Genomic DNA, 16,420 nt, shown 5'->3' with positions numbered 1-16,420 from the left:
TTAGTCGTGTCTCATTGATCTCTTACTTCAGTCTCTAACGATCATGGAACACAGAATATTCATCTTTCTTTTAGATAAAGCTTCTTGAGAATCCCAAGTGCAGTAAGATAGTCTAAAATGTTATTTCTGTTTTTAAATTGTGGTGAAATATACATAAGCTAAAATTTACTATTTTAAAACCATTTCTCAATGTACAGTTCAGTAACTAAGTATGTTCACATTGTTGGAAATCATCATCATGATCCATTCACAGAAATGTTTTCATTTTGCAAAACTGAAGCTCTGTAACCATTAAACCTAACTCCCTATTTATCTTTTCTCTCAGCTCCTGGCAGCTACCATTCTATCTTTGGTCTCTCTGAATTTAACTACTCTGAGTACTTCATATGAGTGGAATCATTAGTATTTGTCATTTTATGGCTGGTGTATTTCACTTACAATGTCTTCAGCAGGGTTTGTCATGTTGTAGCATATGTCAGAATTTTAAAGGCTGATTAATATTCCATTGTAGGTTACTGGGTTGGCCAAAAAGAAAAAAACTTTCTTCAGTTTTAAGTAAAAATAAGACACATTTTTTTCATTTTCACCAAGAACTGTATTGAACAGTGTATTCACCGTTTCATTCTATTACCTTCTGCCATTTTTCAGGCAACTTCATTATTCTGTCTTCCCAAAATGTTTTATCTTTTTGAGCAAAGAACTATTCCAGGTGCCTTTTACAGTCTTCCAGGGAATTGAAATTTTTTTTCCATTAAGAGAATTGAATAAAGACCAAAATAAATGGAAATCTGAAGATACAATGTCTGATGAATACAGTGGATGAATACAGATTCCCAGTCAAGCTGTAACAGTTTTTGTCTGGTTGTCAAAGAAACATGCAGTCTAGCATCTTCTTCCTGGTAGAAGGGTATGTGTTTTATGTTGACTAATTCCAGATGCTTTATGTTGAATGCTGCTTTCAGTTTGTCTAATTGGGAACAGTACCTGTTGGAGTTAATAGTTTTGTTTTCCAAAGGAACTCATTATAGAAGACTCCCTTCCAATCCCTTCTTTGGGATCACCTTCTTTGGATGAAAACTGGCCTTTGTTGTGTTTGGTGGTGGTTCATTTTGCCCCATGATCTCTGCTGTTCCACATTATTGTATAGTATCCATTTTTCATCCCCCATCACAGATTGTTTTTCAAAGGAATCTTTTGTTACATTTAAGTAGAGAATAGCATATGGAGATATGGGCAAGAAGGTTTTTTCACTTAACTTATGTGAGACCCAAACAACAAAGTGATGAACATAACCAAGCTGGTGCACAAGATTTTCAGTGCTTGATTTGGATATTTTGAGTATGTTGGCTATCTCCTGTGTGCCATAATGTCGATCTCACTGTCTCAATTTGATCACTGTCAGCTTCAACTGGTCTACTCAACTGTGGAGCATCATCCAACAAGAAATCTCCAGCACAAAACTTCACAAACCACTTCAGCCATGTTCGACCAGTCACGGCACCATCTCCGTAGACTGCACTAATCTTTCTTTGTGTTTCAGTTGTGTTTTTTACCTTTCTTGAAATAATAAAGCATAATATGCTAAAAATATTGCTTTTTTCTTCCATCTTCAATATTAAAATGGCTACTCAAAAATTCACCAATTATAGTAAGTTTTTTTTTTTTTTTTTTTACTGCACACTGATAGGACAGCTGAAGCAATACAATCTTAACATTTTTTCAAATGAAGTTAAGGACAACTAAGCATTACTAGAGAGCCAATCTATAGAAAAACCCAAACAAACTTTTTGGCCAACCCAAAGCATATATATGACATTTTGCTTCTCCATACATTTGTCAATGGAAACTTAGCTTGCTTCCATCTTTTGACTATGTTGGATGAATGCTTTTATGAACATGGTTGTACAAATATCTACTTAACGTCCCACTTTCATGAATAAAGACACTTCTTAGCTTATTTCTGTTTTAAAATGTAGGCTTATAGAATAAAAATTATATATAATGTGTGTATATATATATATTCCATAAGAGTTCATTTATTTCTTTAAAAGTTTATTCAATGAGCAGTAGTTATTTTTACTACTCTCTTGACACATGAGCAAATCTCATTAAAGAAATAGCATTTCTACACTAGAACCTAGGTGGCTTTCTTTGTCCAAATCCCTGTTGTTCATTGACGAGGCTTCTTGGGGCCCCTTTTCTTCTTTGCAGAGTTTCATTATGAAAGATGCAGTTGCCATTAGGGGATAGATGGGCTGTAGATCCCTACTGAGTGCGGCAGCCTCCAACTCTGTTTTCTTACTGGGAGGAAAAAATTTTATTTTCACATGTGACCCCAAGAAGGCAGTGTCAGAGCATGCTCTATTCTAGTTTTTCAAGTTCAGGTATTTAAATTAATAAACTTTATTTTTTAGTACAGTTTTAAGTTCACAGCAAAATTGAGAAGAAAGTACAGAGAGTTCCTGTAATACACACCCCACCTTCCCTAGCCTTCCCCATTCTCAACATACTACACCAGAGTGGTACATTTGTTACAATCAACACAACATTATCACCCAAAATCCAGTGTTTACATTAAGTTTCATTCTTGGTGAACCCTTATTTCTTCTTTCCTCCTTACTAAGCACTGATAACCACTGATCTTTTTATTCTTTCCATAGTTTTGCCTTTTCTTGAATGGTACATAACTGGAATGATACAGTATGTAGCCTTTTCAGATTGACTTCTCTTACTTAGTAATTGTATTTGTTTTCTCCTTCAAATATAAAAGCCATATCTTCTCATGGCTTGATATTTCATTTGGTAGAGAATAATATTCTATTGTCTAGATCTACCACCGTTTACTTATCCATTCACCTAATGAAGGATATCTTGGTTGAATCCAACTTCTGGCAATTATGAATAAGCATTCCTGTGCAGCTTTTTGTGTGGAAAGAACTTTTCAAGTCCTTTGGGTAAATACTAAGGATCTTGTGGTAAGAGTATATTTTATTTTGTGAGAAACCTTTACACTGTTTTCCAAAATGGCTGTACCATTTTGCATTCCCACCAGTAATGAATAGGAATTCTTGTGTGTCTGAATCCTCACCAGCAATTGATGCTGTCAATGTTTGGAAATTTGGCCATTCTAATATATGTATACTTTTATCTTGTTGTTTCAATTTGTATTTTCCTGATGACATATGATGTTGAAAATTTTTCATATGCTTATTTTCCATTTGTATATCTTCTTTGGTATGTTGTCTGTTCAGGTCTTTTGCGCATTTTTAAATTGGGTTGTTCATGGGCTCATTGGTGAGTTTTAAGAGTTTTTTGTATACTATGGATAACAATCTTTTATCAGATGTGTCTTTGCAAATGTTTACCTTTATTTATTCATTCTCTGATGGTCTTCCTTTTCTCATGTAGATCTGAGTTTCTGGCATGAGTTTCTGAAGAACTTCTTTTAAAGTTTCTTTCAAGGTAGGTCTACTGGCAACCAATCCCTCAGTTTTTGTTTGTATCACACTGTTTTCATTTCTCTTTTATTTTTGTATGTTAATTTTGCAGGGTACTGAATGCTAGGTTTGAGTTTTTTTGTCATTACTTTAAATGATAATATTTCACCCCACTCTTCTTGTCTGCATGGTTTCTGAGCAGTAATTCTTATTCTGAGCACATGTAATTCTTATCTTTTCTCCTTGTAGGTATAGTGTATTTTCCTCTTCTTTCAAGTTGTTTACTCTGTGTTCGATTTTCTGCAGTTTGAATATGATGCGTAGGTGTAGGGTTTTGTGGGGGCATCAATCCTGCTTGGTGTTCACTGAGGTTCCTGGATCTGCCGTTTGGTGTTTGACATTAATTTGGGGGAATTTTTCGGTTGTTATTGCTTCAAATGTTTCTTTTGTTTATTTCTCTCTTTTTTCTCCTGGTATTCCTACCACAGATATATTACACCTTGTGTAGTTGTCTCTAAGTTCTTGAATATTCAGGGTGTTTTTTCCTCTATGTTTTTCAGTTTGGGAGGTTTCTATTGTATCGCCAAGCTGAGAGATCTTATCCCAGCCACGTTCAGTCCGTCAATGGCATTGTTCATTTCTATTATATTGTTTTTTATTTCTGCATTTCCTTTTAATTGTTTATTAGAATCTCTACCTTTTTGGTTACATTATCTAATGTTTTTATTCATTCCTGGACTGATAATTCCTGGCATATCTGACTCTAGTTCTGATACTTGTTCAGTCTCTTTAACTTTTTATTTTATTTTTTTTTCACCTTTGTGTATGCTTTGTGGTTTTTTGGGATATACTGGGGAAATGCTGAACATGATGTCCTGGGGAAAAGGAGCTGTGGTAAATAGGCTGTTAGATATACAACAGTAATATATAGGGGAAAACATGAGTTCTGTAGTCCTATGGTGTGGTTTCAGCCTTTTGATGATCCTGTACCCCTGGCCAGTGAACTTCACCAGTGCTTCTTAGCTTTTTGTCCCCTCTCTTTAGTGGTGCAGGATTGCTAGAGTGGGTTGGAATTGGGTATTTCTCTTCTCCAGATAGGGGTTTTCAACTCAGTGATAAAGAATCTGCCTGCCAATGCAGGAGCTACAGGTTCAAACCCTGGGTGAAGAAGATCCCCTTGAGTAGGAAATAGCAACCCCTTCCAGTTTGCCTGCTGGTATAATCCTATGGATGCAGGGGCCTGGCAGGCTGCAGTCCTTGGGGTCAGAAAGAGTTGGACACAAATGAGTGACTGAGCATGCTGCTGCTGCTGCTGCTAAGTCACTTCAGTTGTGTCCAACTCAGTACAACCCCATAGATGGCAGCCCACCAGGCTCCTCTGTCCCTGGGATTCTCCAGGCAAGAACACTGGAGTGGGTTGCCATTTCCTTCTCCAATGACTGAGCATGCACGTTTCCCCAGATAGGTTAAGACTCTGGTACAGTAGGTTCTTCTGAGGGCACGCCTTGATAAGAAAAACAGAATTCTCTAGTATTTTTCAAAATGATTACCTTCCTCCTCCCCCTGCTGGACGCAAAAGGGAATTTTCATCTATCTTTATTGTGAGACCCTGTTAATGAGTTTTGGAAGGTAAAACCCATGAAAGTGTGGGTCTCTCTCCTCTGATGACTGAGTCTCCTTGAAGATTTTCTCTCTCAGGCTTTCCTACAATGAGCCTCTAGAAACTCATCAGTTACAGGTCAGGTTTTCCTATCTCAGCACTGACCCCTAAGGAAATTTCTGCTTGGTAGTTTCTACTTAGTTAAGTTGTGATCCTCTGTATATACCTGTGTGTCTCCAATTTTTTAAAGCTGCTTATACAAGTTTGTTGTTGTTGTTATTGTTAAGTTGCTAAGTCATGTACAACTTTTTTGAAACCCCATTGACTGTAGCCCTCCAGGCTTATCTGTCCATGAGATTTCCCAGACAAAAGTACTGGAGTGGGTTGCCATTTCCTTCTCCAGGGATCTTCCCGACCCAGGGATCAAACCCACATCTCCTACATTGGCAGGCAGATTCTTTACCACTGAGCTACCAGGGAAGCCCTTATACAAGTTTAATCGATGTCAAATGTAGTTTACAAAGATAAAGGACAGTACCTTTGTATGAACTATATAGACACAGCATCATGCCATGGGGCCCACAAGAGGCTCAGAGAGACAACACCTTTCCCTGGGAACAGAAGCTCTAATCCCAGGACAGTTTCTTGGCAGAAGGCTGGGCAACTAGGATCACCCTCATTCGCCCCAGACTCAGCCCCTGCTTCAGCAGCAGATTGTCCTGTGACCTTACTTTTCTGACAGATCTAGAGGAGTTGCTGATCTTTCAGTTTGCTCAAATCTTTATTGTTAGGTTGGAGTTATTGTTGTTCAGTCTCTCAGTCATGTCCAACTCCTTGCAACCCCATGGACTGCAGCACACCAGGCTTCCCAGCTCTTAACTGTCTCCCAGAGTTTGCTCAAACTCATGTTCATTGAGTCAGTGATGCCATCCAACCATCTCATCCTCTGTCGTCCCCTTCTCCTCCTGCCCTCAGTCTTTCCCAGCACTGCGGTCTTTTCCAGTGAGTTAGCTCTTCACGTCAGGTAGCCAAAGTATTGGAGCTTCAGCTTCAGCATCAGTCCTTCCAATGAATATTCAGGGTTGGTTTCCTTTAGGTTTGACTGGTTTGATCTCCTTACTGTCCAAGGAACTCTTAAGAGTCTTCTCTAACACCACAGTTTGAAAGCATCAGTTCTTCATTGGAGTAGCAACTTCTAAGTTCCTTACACACCAGATCTGAAACCAGAAGTCTTTCTAGTTCATTCTGAGTGAAAAACAAACAAAACTTTGCAAAGGTAGAAGAAGTTAAATACAAACAAATGTGACAAAAGAAGTCCTAATTCCGAAAGCCCACTTTAAGAAGAAAAACACTAAAACAAGAAGGAAAATCAGTGTTGTTCACCCACGCTCTGTCATAACACTTGGCTTTTTCTCTTCTGTTTCATTCTCAAAATAAATTATTAAAAAAATTATTTTGGCCACAGACGACCTACTTTTATCTATTTGTTTTCTATATGTAAGTCTGGAGTTCAGGCTTTCGGTTGTCCAAACCTATACCCACTCCCATTTGACTTACACTTTTAAAATTTATTTCTCAGACCTTTCACTTTGTTCTTCCTCATTGTGAGAAAAAAACTAAGGCTTGAAACAAGTGCATTTCCTTCCAACAACTGAAGACCTTCCAGGATTGGGTAATTGCAATGTATTAGAATGAAAGGCTAATAAAACCCCCAATGTAAATATTTTAGTAGTTTGCTAAAGAAAGAACCCTCAAATATTATGTAGAAGACAGTTTAGAATGAGGTTTAAAAAGCTCCATATAAAAACCTGTTTGACCTGTTAAAACAGGTGCAGACAATCACAATTCCCTATTAAAAGATACAATGAGAAAAACCTATAAATTCAAGACAAATGCATTGGCCATGAGAACTCCAAATCAGTAGATGGTGAATTATTAGCTGCTTCTAGTGTTCAGAGCCAAACAGACCCCAGTCACTTTCTGTCAGTTGACAGGAAACTGGGGAATCAGTATCTATGTACCTTCCCAGGGAAGGGAGACTTCTTGGCAGAAGTTTAGGGTTTATCCTTAATCCATCATAGTTGGAACACTCATTTGCCTTTTGAGATATCACTTCCATTAATTGTAAAATGATGTAGTGCATTAAGAAATGTAGCTAAAAATTTTTAAGTAAATATGCTAATACTGGCCTTTAATTTCATGTAGCAAAATGAATTAATGTAGCAATAATGCTAAATAATTACTTGGATCAAAAGTTAAGACACAGTTTACATCTTTCGTTCATCAAAGTACAAAATTGATACAGAAAGTACAGATTAACCTTCCACTAGTACTCCCTTGTTGGAGAAGGCAACGGCACCCCACTCCAGTACTCTTGCCTGGAGAATCCCATGGACGGAGGAGCCTGGAAGGCTGCAGTCCATGGGGCCGCTGAGGGTCGGACACGACTGAGCAACTTCGCTTTCACTTTGCACTTTCATGCATTGGAGAAGGAAATGGCAACCCACTCCAGTGTTCTTGCCTGGAGAATCCCAGGGACGGGGGAGCCTTGTGGGCTGCCGTCTATGGGGTCGCACAGAGTCGGACACGACTGAAGCGACTTAGCAGCAGTACTCCCTTGTAGAGATTTGGTTCTATTGTTAAGATAACTGCTTTTCCTCAAAAGCCCACAAATTCCAGTTACTGAAACGAACACAGACTCACACGCTTATTTATTTACATAAATATGTATTAATTCTTTTTCAAATTATATTCCCAATTTGGTTTTTCCAGAATATTGAGCAGATTCTCTGTACTACATTAGGTCCCTGTTGGCTATCCATTTTAAATGTAGTGGTCACACACTAATTTAAATGAATCTCTAAGACATTTTCTCCTAAAGACATAGTGAATATTGGAATTTAAGCCTAAATAATTTTGGTGTATAAACAATCCTTCAACTATGTTCTTCCCCATTCACCTTTGACACTGATGGAATAATAGAATGAATGGTTTTCAACAGCAGTGACAGATATGCTGATAAACAGAACTAGAGCTGAATTGTATTTTGATTGGCAAATATTGGCACAAATGCTAAAAAAAAAAACAAACAAAAACAGAAATCTATCTTGCAATTAGCCCCTATGAAATTAAAGTTGTAATTTACCAAAAGTTATAAAGAGTAGGCTTTATTTGTTTTATTAAAAAAAAAAATACAGAGTAGAATGGTGGTTACCAGGGGCCAAGATAAGTATGGACATGTCAGTCAAAGGATGCAAACTTCCAATAATAAGATGAATAAATCTGGGGGTGTGATGTACAGCATGTTGAATACAGTTCAGTTAACAATACTGTGTTATATACTTGACAGTTGCTAGGAGAGTAAATCTTATATATTCTTACCACATAAAAGAGGTAGTAATTTTGTGATGTGATAGAAGTATTACTAACACTATGATGGGCATCGTTTTGTAATACATAAGTATATCAAATCAACACCTTAAATTTACACAGTGCTTTATGGCAACTATATCTCAATAAAGCTGGAAATTAGCTTAAGTGGTTAAAAAAAAAAATAGTTGGCCACAATAGATTGCCTGACTATCATGTTTGTCAGAGTTCTGTAAGCTAATAAAAACAAGACGATTTTCAAAACAACCATCTCTTTTCCCTTCTGCCTCTTCAATGACAGCAGATACTAGGGGCTTATTAATATTCTACAGGAAAAGTTGTATAAATCAACTTGTGTTCATAAGTAATCCTCTTGTGGAGAAGAAATCTTTATTTTTTCTTGTCTCATTTAGGGCAGATGCTCCACTGTCCTTGGGGGGACCAAAAAAGCAATAGGGTGTCCTTGTACAGACTAAGCTTCTTTCCTACTAAGGAGGCCTCACCAGGCATTGCATTTATACTTAGCAGTGTTGCCTGACTGTTCTCTGGCCATGGAGACACAGAGTAAAATTAAACATCCTAACTAAACATTTGATGATGATTTTACATTATCTCGTCAATTAGATTTTTAGAAATTTTTATAAATTTTAAATACCTATTAAGTAGGCATTTGTTGTTGTTCAGTCGCTCAGTCGTGTCCGACCCTTTACGACCCCATGGACTGCAGCAGCGCCAGGCTTCCCTGTCCTTCACCCTCTTCCTGAACTTGCTCAAACTCATGTCCATTGAGTCGACGATGCAATCCAACCATCTCATCCTCTGTCATCCCCTTTTCCTCCTACCTTCAGTCTTTCCCAGCATTAGAGTCTTTTCTAATGAGTCAGCTCTTCGCATCAGGTGGCTGAAATATTGGAACTTCAGTTTCAGCGTCAGTCCTTCCAATGAATATTCAGGTTTGATTTCCTATAGGATTGACTGGTTTGATCTCCTTGCAGTCCAAGGACTCTTAAGCTGCTAAGTCACTTCAGTCGTGTCCGACTCTGTGCAACCCCATAGATGGCAGCCCACCAGGCTCCCCCATCCCTGGGATTCTCCAGGCAAGAACACTGGAGTGGGTTGCCATTTCCTTCTCCAGGGACTCTTAAGAGTCTTCTCAAATACTACAGTTCAAGACCATCAATTCTTCAGCATTCAGCCTTCTTTATGGTCCAGCTCTCACATATATACATGACTACAGGAAAAACCATAGCTTTGACTATACAGACCTTTGTCGGGAAAGTAATGTCTCTGCTTTTTAATATGCTGTCTAGGTTTGTCATAGCTTTCCTTCCAAGGAGCAAGTGTCTTTTAATTTCATGGCTGCAGTCACCATCTCAGTGATGTTAGAGCCCAAGAAAATAAAGTCTGTCACTGTTTCCACTGATTCTCCATCTATTTGCCATGAAGTGATGGGACCAGATGCCATGATTTTCATTTTTTGAATGTTGAAGCCAGCTTTTTCACTTTCCTCTTTCACTTTCAACATGAGGTTCTTTAGTTCCTCTTCCCTTTCTGCCATAAGGGTGGTGTCATCTGCATATCTGAGGTTATCAATATTTCTCCCAGCAATCTTAATTCCAGCTTGTGCTTCATCCAGCTGGGCATTTCTCATGATGTACTCTGCATATAAGTTAAATAAGCAGAGTGACAATATACTGCCTTGACGTATTTCTTCCCCAATTTGGAACCAGTCCATTGTTCTATGTCCGCTTCTAACTGTTGCTTCTTGACCTGCATGCAGGTTTTGCAGGATACAGGTCAGGTGGTCTGGTATTCCCATCTCTTTAAGAATTTTCCACAGTTTGTTGTGATCCACACAGTCAAAAGCTTTAGCATAGTCAGTGAAGCAGAAGTACATGTTTTTCTTTTGCTTTTTCTATGATCCAGCAGATGTTGGCAGTTTGATCTCTGGTTCCTCTGCCTCTTCTAAATCCAGATTGAACATCTGGGACTTCTCAGTTCTGTACTGTTGAAGCCTAGCTTGGAGAATTTTGAACATTACTTTGTTAGCGTGTGAAATGAGTGCAGTTATGCGGTAGTTTGAACATTCAGTATTGCCCTTCTGTGAACTGGAATGAAAACTGACCTTTTCCAGTCCTGTGGCCACTGCTGAGTTTTCCAAATTTGCTGCCATATTGAATGCAGCACTTTAACAGTATCGTTTTTTCAGATTTGAAGTAGCTCAACTGGAATTCCATCACCTCCACTAACTTTGATTGCAGTGATGCTTCCTAAGGCCCACTTGACTTCGCACTCCAAGATGTCTGGCTCTAGGTGAGTGATCACACCATTGTGGTTATCTGGGTCATGAAGATCTTTTTTGTATAGTTCTTCTGTGTATTCTTGCCACCTCTTCTTAATATCTTCTATTTCTGTGAGGTTCATACCATTTTTTCCTTTATTGTGCCATCTTTACATGAAATGTTCCCTTGGTATCTCTAATTTTCTTAAAGAGATCTCTAGTCTTTCCCATTCTATTGTTTTCCTCTGTTTCTTTGCATTGTTCACTTAGGAAGACTTTCTTATCTCTCCTTGCTATTTTTTTGGAACTCTGCATTCAGACGGGTATATATATTTCCTTTTCTCCTTTGCTTTCCCTTCTCTTACTCTCTCAGCTATTTGTAAGGCCTTCTCAGAGAACCATTTTGCCTTTTTGCATTTCTTTTCCTTGGAGATGGTTTTGATCACCACCTCTTGTACAGTGTTATAAACCTCCATCCATAATTCTTCAGGCACTCAGTTTATCAGATCTACTCCCTTGAATCTATGTCATTTCCACCATATAATCATAAGGGATTTGATTTAGGTCATATCTGAATGGCCTAGAGGTTTTCCTTACATTCTTCAGTTTAAGTCTGAATTTTGCAATAAGGAGTTCGTGATCTGAGCCAGTCAGCTCCAGGTCTTGTTTTTGCTGACTGTATAGAGCTTCTTCATCTTTGGCCACAAAGAATATAATCCATCTAATTTCATTGTTGACCATCTTGTGATGTCCATGTGCAGAGTCTTCTCTTGTGTTGTTGGAAGAGTGTGTTTGCTATGACCAGTGCATTCTCTTGGCAAAGCTCTGTTAGCCTTTGTCTGGCTTCATTCTGTACTCCAAGGCCAAACTAGCCTGTTACTCCAGGTATTTCTTGATTTCTTACTTTTGCATTCCAGTCCCCTATAATGAAAAAGACATCTTTTTGGTGTCAGTTCTACAAGGTCTTGTAGGTCTTTATAGAACCATTCAATTTCAGCTTCTTCAGCATTAGTGGTTGGGGCATAGACTTGGATTACTGTGATGTTGAATGGTTTGCCTTGGAAATGAACAGAAATTATTTTGGGTTTTTTTTGAGATTGCACCCAAACACTGCATTTTGGACTTTTGTTGACTATGAGGGCTACTCCATTTCTTCTAAGGGATTCTTGCCCTCAATAGTAGATATAATGGTCATCTGAATTAAATTTGTCCATTCCTTTCTATTTTAGTTCACTGATTCCTGAAATGTAATTGTTTACTCTTGGCATCTCCTATTTGACCACTTCCAATTTACCCAACATGTACCCATGTTGATCCATGTACCCAACATTCCGGGTTCCTATGCACTATTGTTCTTAATAGCATCAGACTTTACTTTCAGCACCAGACATATCCACAACTGGGCATTGTTTCCACTTTGGCTCAGCTTCCTCATTCCTTCTGTAGCTGTTTCTCCACCCTTCTGGGCACCTACCGACCTGAGGAGTTCATCTTTCAGTGTCATGTATTTTTGCCTTTTCATACTGTTCATGGGGTTCTCAAGACAATCCTGAAGTGGTTTTGCCATTCCATTCTCCAGTGGACCACATTCTGTCAGAACTCTCCACCATGACCCATCTGTCTTGGGTGTCCCTACACGGCATGGCTCATAGTTTCATTTGAGTTAGACAAGGCCGTGATCCATGTGGTCAGTTTGGTTAGTTTCCCGTGATTATGGTTTTCATTCTTTCTGCCCTCTAATGAATAAGGATAAGAGGCTTGTGGAAGCTTCCTGATGGGAGGTACTGGCTCTCGGGAAAAGTGGGTCTTGCTCTGGTGGGCAGTGCCATGCTCAGTAAATCTTTAATCCAATTTTCTGCTGTGTTCCCTCCCTGTAGTTTGGTATATAATATAATAAACTTCACATCCCTGTCACTGAGCTTCAATAGATATCAACTCATTGCCAATCTTATTTTATCTATTCTCCCTTGAATTTCCCTCCTACATAATTTTAAGCAAAACCTAGACATCATACAACTTGAACTGTATCTATCTCGAAAAGGCAAGGATTTCCTCTCTCATTCTTTTTTTTTTTTTAATAAACATATCCCAATACCATTGCAACAACTAAAAAGAATAAAGTCCTTAGCATCCTTAAATATCCTGTCAAGGTATGTCATTCTCATTTTTGTCCACATAGGTAGTCCTCACTTTGCACAATAGTGTGGGAAAGTTAAAGTGACTATACAAAAATATTTTAAATAATTAATGTGAAAAATATGATCGTTCCATGACCTTTATAAATATTAAACAATTGAACATTAAAAACTCAAGCTGCTGATTATAAATAAGGAAATGAAATATATAGTAAAACTAATATTTATGTGGTACAAAGTAATTAAAAATGTTAAGAACATTGAGAATTAAAGTATTTTATTTCTTTATAAATGCTTATCAAGAATAGTTTGAGCAATCTTGTCTTCTTCTGGGCATGTAACTTAGGAAGTGAGGAGCGCATGTCTTGGCAAGTTGTCATACTTCATTCTCTTCGGATCAGTTTTGGACATTCTATACTCAGTGCCCCCAATGTTGTGAAATACCTGCAAGAGTGTTTAATGTAAAGGATTTTGCTGATACCACTTCCTCTGGTAGCTCGTTGTCTTTTTGTCACACTTTCCTCATCTATGTCACTAAGCTTGCCCCCAGCAAGTTCCTCTGGCTGTATATCTAGAATCTCTTAAATGGCTATTCGACATTCCCATGGTCAGCTGTTTCTTCCATAACCCTATTTACAATGTATTTAAATTTCACTTCCATGTTATCACTTTTTGTTGCTGCTACATTTTTCTCTTTTTTGGCCAATGCCCTCTTTTCCATTTTTGTAAAGCGGTATGTGGGTTTATCCCTGAGAGACCAGGAGGCACACCACCACACACTCCACACCTTACTGTTTTCAAGTGTACTGAGGAAGAGTTGCACAGAGGCCTGTCACCAACAGACTTTAAAAGAAGGGGCATGACTGATCACTGAGCGTGATGCAAATCTGCAGATATGGAGGGCTGACTGAATTCACTGTACTGCGCCATTTTGCCATTTTGTCTTAAGGGACATGAGCAGCCACGGATTTTGATATCCACAGGGGCTCCTGGAACGGATCCATGTAGATACTGAGGGATGACTCAAGAGTTGTAGACAGAAGAGCTAGTAGTGATATTTGTATTTTATCCAATTATTCACCATCAATATACTGTGTCAACTGATATTTGAACCACACTGCTGAGGGACTGTTATTATTGAACTAGACTCTTGTGAAGGAAATTTATTTGTGTCTGAATGGTATAAAAAGGACTGCCGATAGTTTGTTTGAATGAAGATCCAATTAAGGTTTACTTATTGTAATTGGTTCATGTATCTTATAAGTTCCTTTCTAGTTTCTCTCTCCATTTTCTTTTTTTTTTTTTCATGCAATTTGCTGGTTGGAGAAACCAGGTTGTTTATCTTTTGCAGTTTTCCAGAGTCTGGATTTTGCTGTATTCTTCTCTACAGAGTTGTTTAGCAAGTTTTTGTACGCCTCCTCATTTCATGTAAACTAGCGGTTAGATCAACAAAGGCTTTAGGCTGGCTCCTAAGCCCTTTTGAAAAACCGTAATAGGTTTTGATTTGATTTAAGTCATACCTGAATGGCCTAGTGGTTTTCCCTACTTCCTTCAATTTAAGTCTGAATTTTGCAATAAGGAGCTCATGATCTGAGCCACAGTCTGCTCCAGGTCTCGTTTTTGCTGACTGTATAGAGCTTCTCCATCTTTGGCTGCAAAGAATATAATCAATCTGATTTTGGTATTGACCATCTGATGCTGTCCATGTGTAGAGTCATCTCTTGTGTTGTTGTGAATTCCCTATGATGAAGAAGATATCTTTTTGGTATTAGTTCTAGGTCTTGTAGGCCTTCGTTAGAGCCTCTCAACTTCAGCTTCTTTGAAATTAGTGGTCGGGGCATAGACTTGGATTACTGTGATGTTGAATGGTTTGCCTTGGAAACCAACAGAGATCATTCTGTCATTTTGAGATTGCACCCAAGCACTGTGTTTCAGACTCTTGTTGACTGTGAGGGCAACTCCATTTTTTCTAAGGGATTCTTGTCCACAATGGTAGATATAATGGTCATCAGAATGAAATTTGCCCATTCCTATCCACTTTAGTTCACTGATTCCTAAAATGTTGATGTTCACTCTTGCCATCTGCTTGACCACATGCAATTTATTTTGACTCATGGACCTAACATTCCAGGTTCCTATGAAATATTGTTCTTAATAGCACTAGACTTTACTTTCATCATGAGACACATCCACAGCTGAGAGACATTTCCACTTTGGCCCAGCCTCTTCATTCTTTCTGAAGCTATTTTTCCTCTCTTCCCCAGTAGCATATTGGACATCTTCCTACCTGGGAGGCTCATCTTTTGGTGTCATAACCTTTTGCCTTTATACTGTTCATACTTTCTGATAGCTCAGATGGTAAAGCGTCTGCCTACAATGCGGGAGACCTGAGTTCAATCCCTGGGTTGGGAAGATACCCTGGAGAAGGAAATGGCAACCCACTCCAGTATTCTTGCCTGGAAAATCCCATGGATGGAGGAGCCTGGTTGGCTACTGTCCATGGGGTCGCAAAGAGTTGGACATGACTGACTGAGCAACTTTACTACTTACTTACTGAGGTTTTTGAGACAAGAATTAAGTGGTTTGCCATTCCTTGTCCAGTGGACCACGTTTTGTCAGAACTCTTCACCATGACCCACTGATCTTGGGTCCCCTGCATGGCATGGCTCATAGATTCCTTAAGTTACACAAGGCTGTGATCCACGTGATCAGTTTGATTAGCTTTCTGTGATTGTGGTTTTCCTTTTGGAGGCTGTGGGATTATGGATCTTGCTTCTTGATGAGAGAGACTGGCTGTGGGGAAAATTGGTTCTTGCTCTGGTGGGCAGGGCCATGCTCAGTAAATCTTTAATCTGATTGTCAGCTGATGGGTGGGGCTGTGCTCCCTCTCTGTTTGCTGTTTGGCCTGAGGTGATTCCATCCTGGAGTCTACAGGCTCTATGGTAAGGCTACTGGTAACCTCCAAAAAGGACTCAGGAGTGACCACAGAACTGAAAAAAGTCAGTTTTCATTTCAATCCCAAAGATAGGCAATGTCAGAGAATGTTCAAACTATCACACATTTGCACTCATTTCACATGCTAGCAAGATTATGCTAAAAATCCTTCAAGCTAGGCTTCAGCAGTATGTGAACCAAGGACTGCGAGAAGCACAAGCTGGATTTAGAAAAGGCAGAGGAACCAGAGATCAAATTGCCAACATCTGCTGGATCATAGAAAAAGCAAGGGAATTAAAAAAAAAAAAAATCTACTTCTGTCTCATTGACTATGCTAAAGCCTTTGACTATGTGGATCACAACAAACTGTGGAAAATTCTTCAAGAGATGGGAATACCAGACCACATTACCTGTCTGCTGAGAACCTGTATACAGGACGGGAAGCAATAGTTAAAACCGGACATGGAACAACAGACTGGTTCAAAACTGGGAAAGGAGTACGTCAAGGCTGTATATTGTCATCCTGCTTATTTAACTTATATGCAGAGTACATCATGTGAAATGCCAAGCTGGGTGACTCATAAGCTGAAATCAGGATTGCCAGGAGAAATATCAACAAGGGATATGCAGATGATACTACTTTAATGGCAGAAAGCAAAGAGGA

At 38.8% G+C, this 16,420-nt stretch overlaps 1 protein-coding gene across 11 annotated transcripts in view; it reads left to right on the top strand.

The window, feature by feature from the left end:
- Positions 1-16,420, top strand: part of CFTR (CF transmembrane conductance regulator) — a 318,775-nt gene that overhangs the window by 219,002 nt on the left and 83,353 nt on the right. The window contains exons 27-28 of one of the 11 annotated variants that reach the window (XR_008717819.1): positions 649-907; positions 1,403-1,535. The exons of the other annotated variants lie outside the window; for them this stretch is intronic. The gene's annotated coding sequence lies outside the window, so the exon portion shown is untranslated. Of the gene's footprint in view, positions 1-648; positions 908-1,402; positions 1,536-16,420 lie in introns of those variants that run through there. 11 annotated transcript variants of the gene reach the window in all.

This window comes from Bubalus kerabau, chromosome 8, assembly GCF_029407905.1.
Source record: "Bubalus kerabau isolate K-KA32 ecotype Philippines breed swamp buffalo chromosome 8, PCC_UOA_SB_1v2, whole genome shotgun sequence".
NCBI lineage: Eukaryota > Metazoa > Chordata > Mammalia > Artiodactyla > Bovidae > Bubalus > Bubalus kerabau.
Note: the sequence above shows the minus strand (reverse complement) of the source record. Positions and strands in the feature narration are given on the sequence as shown.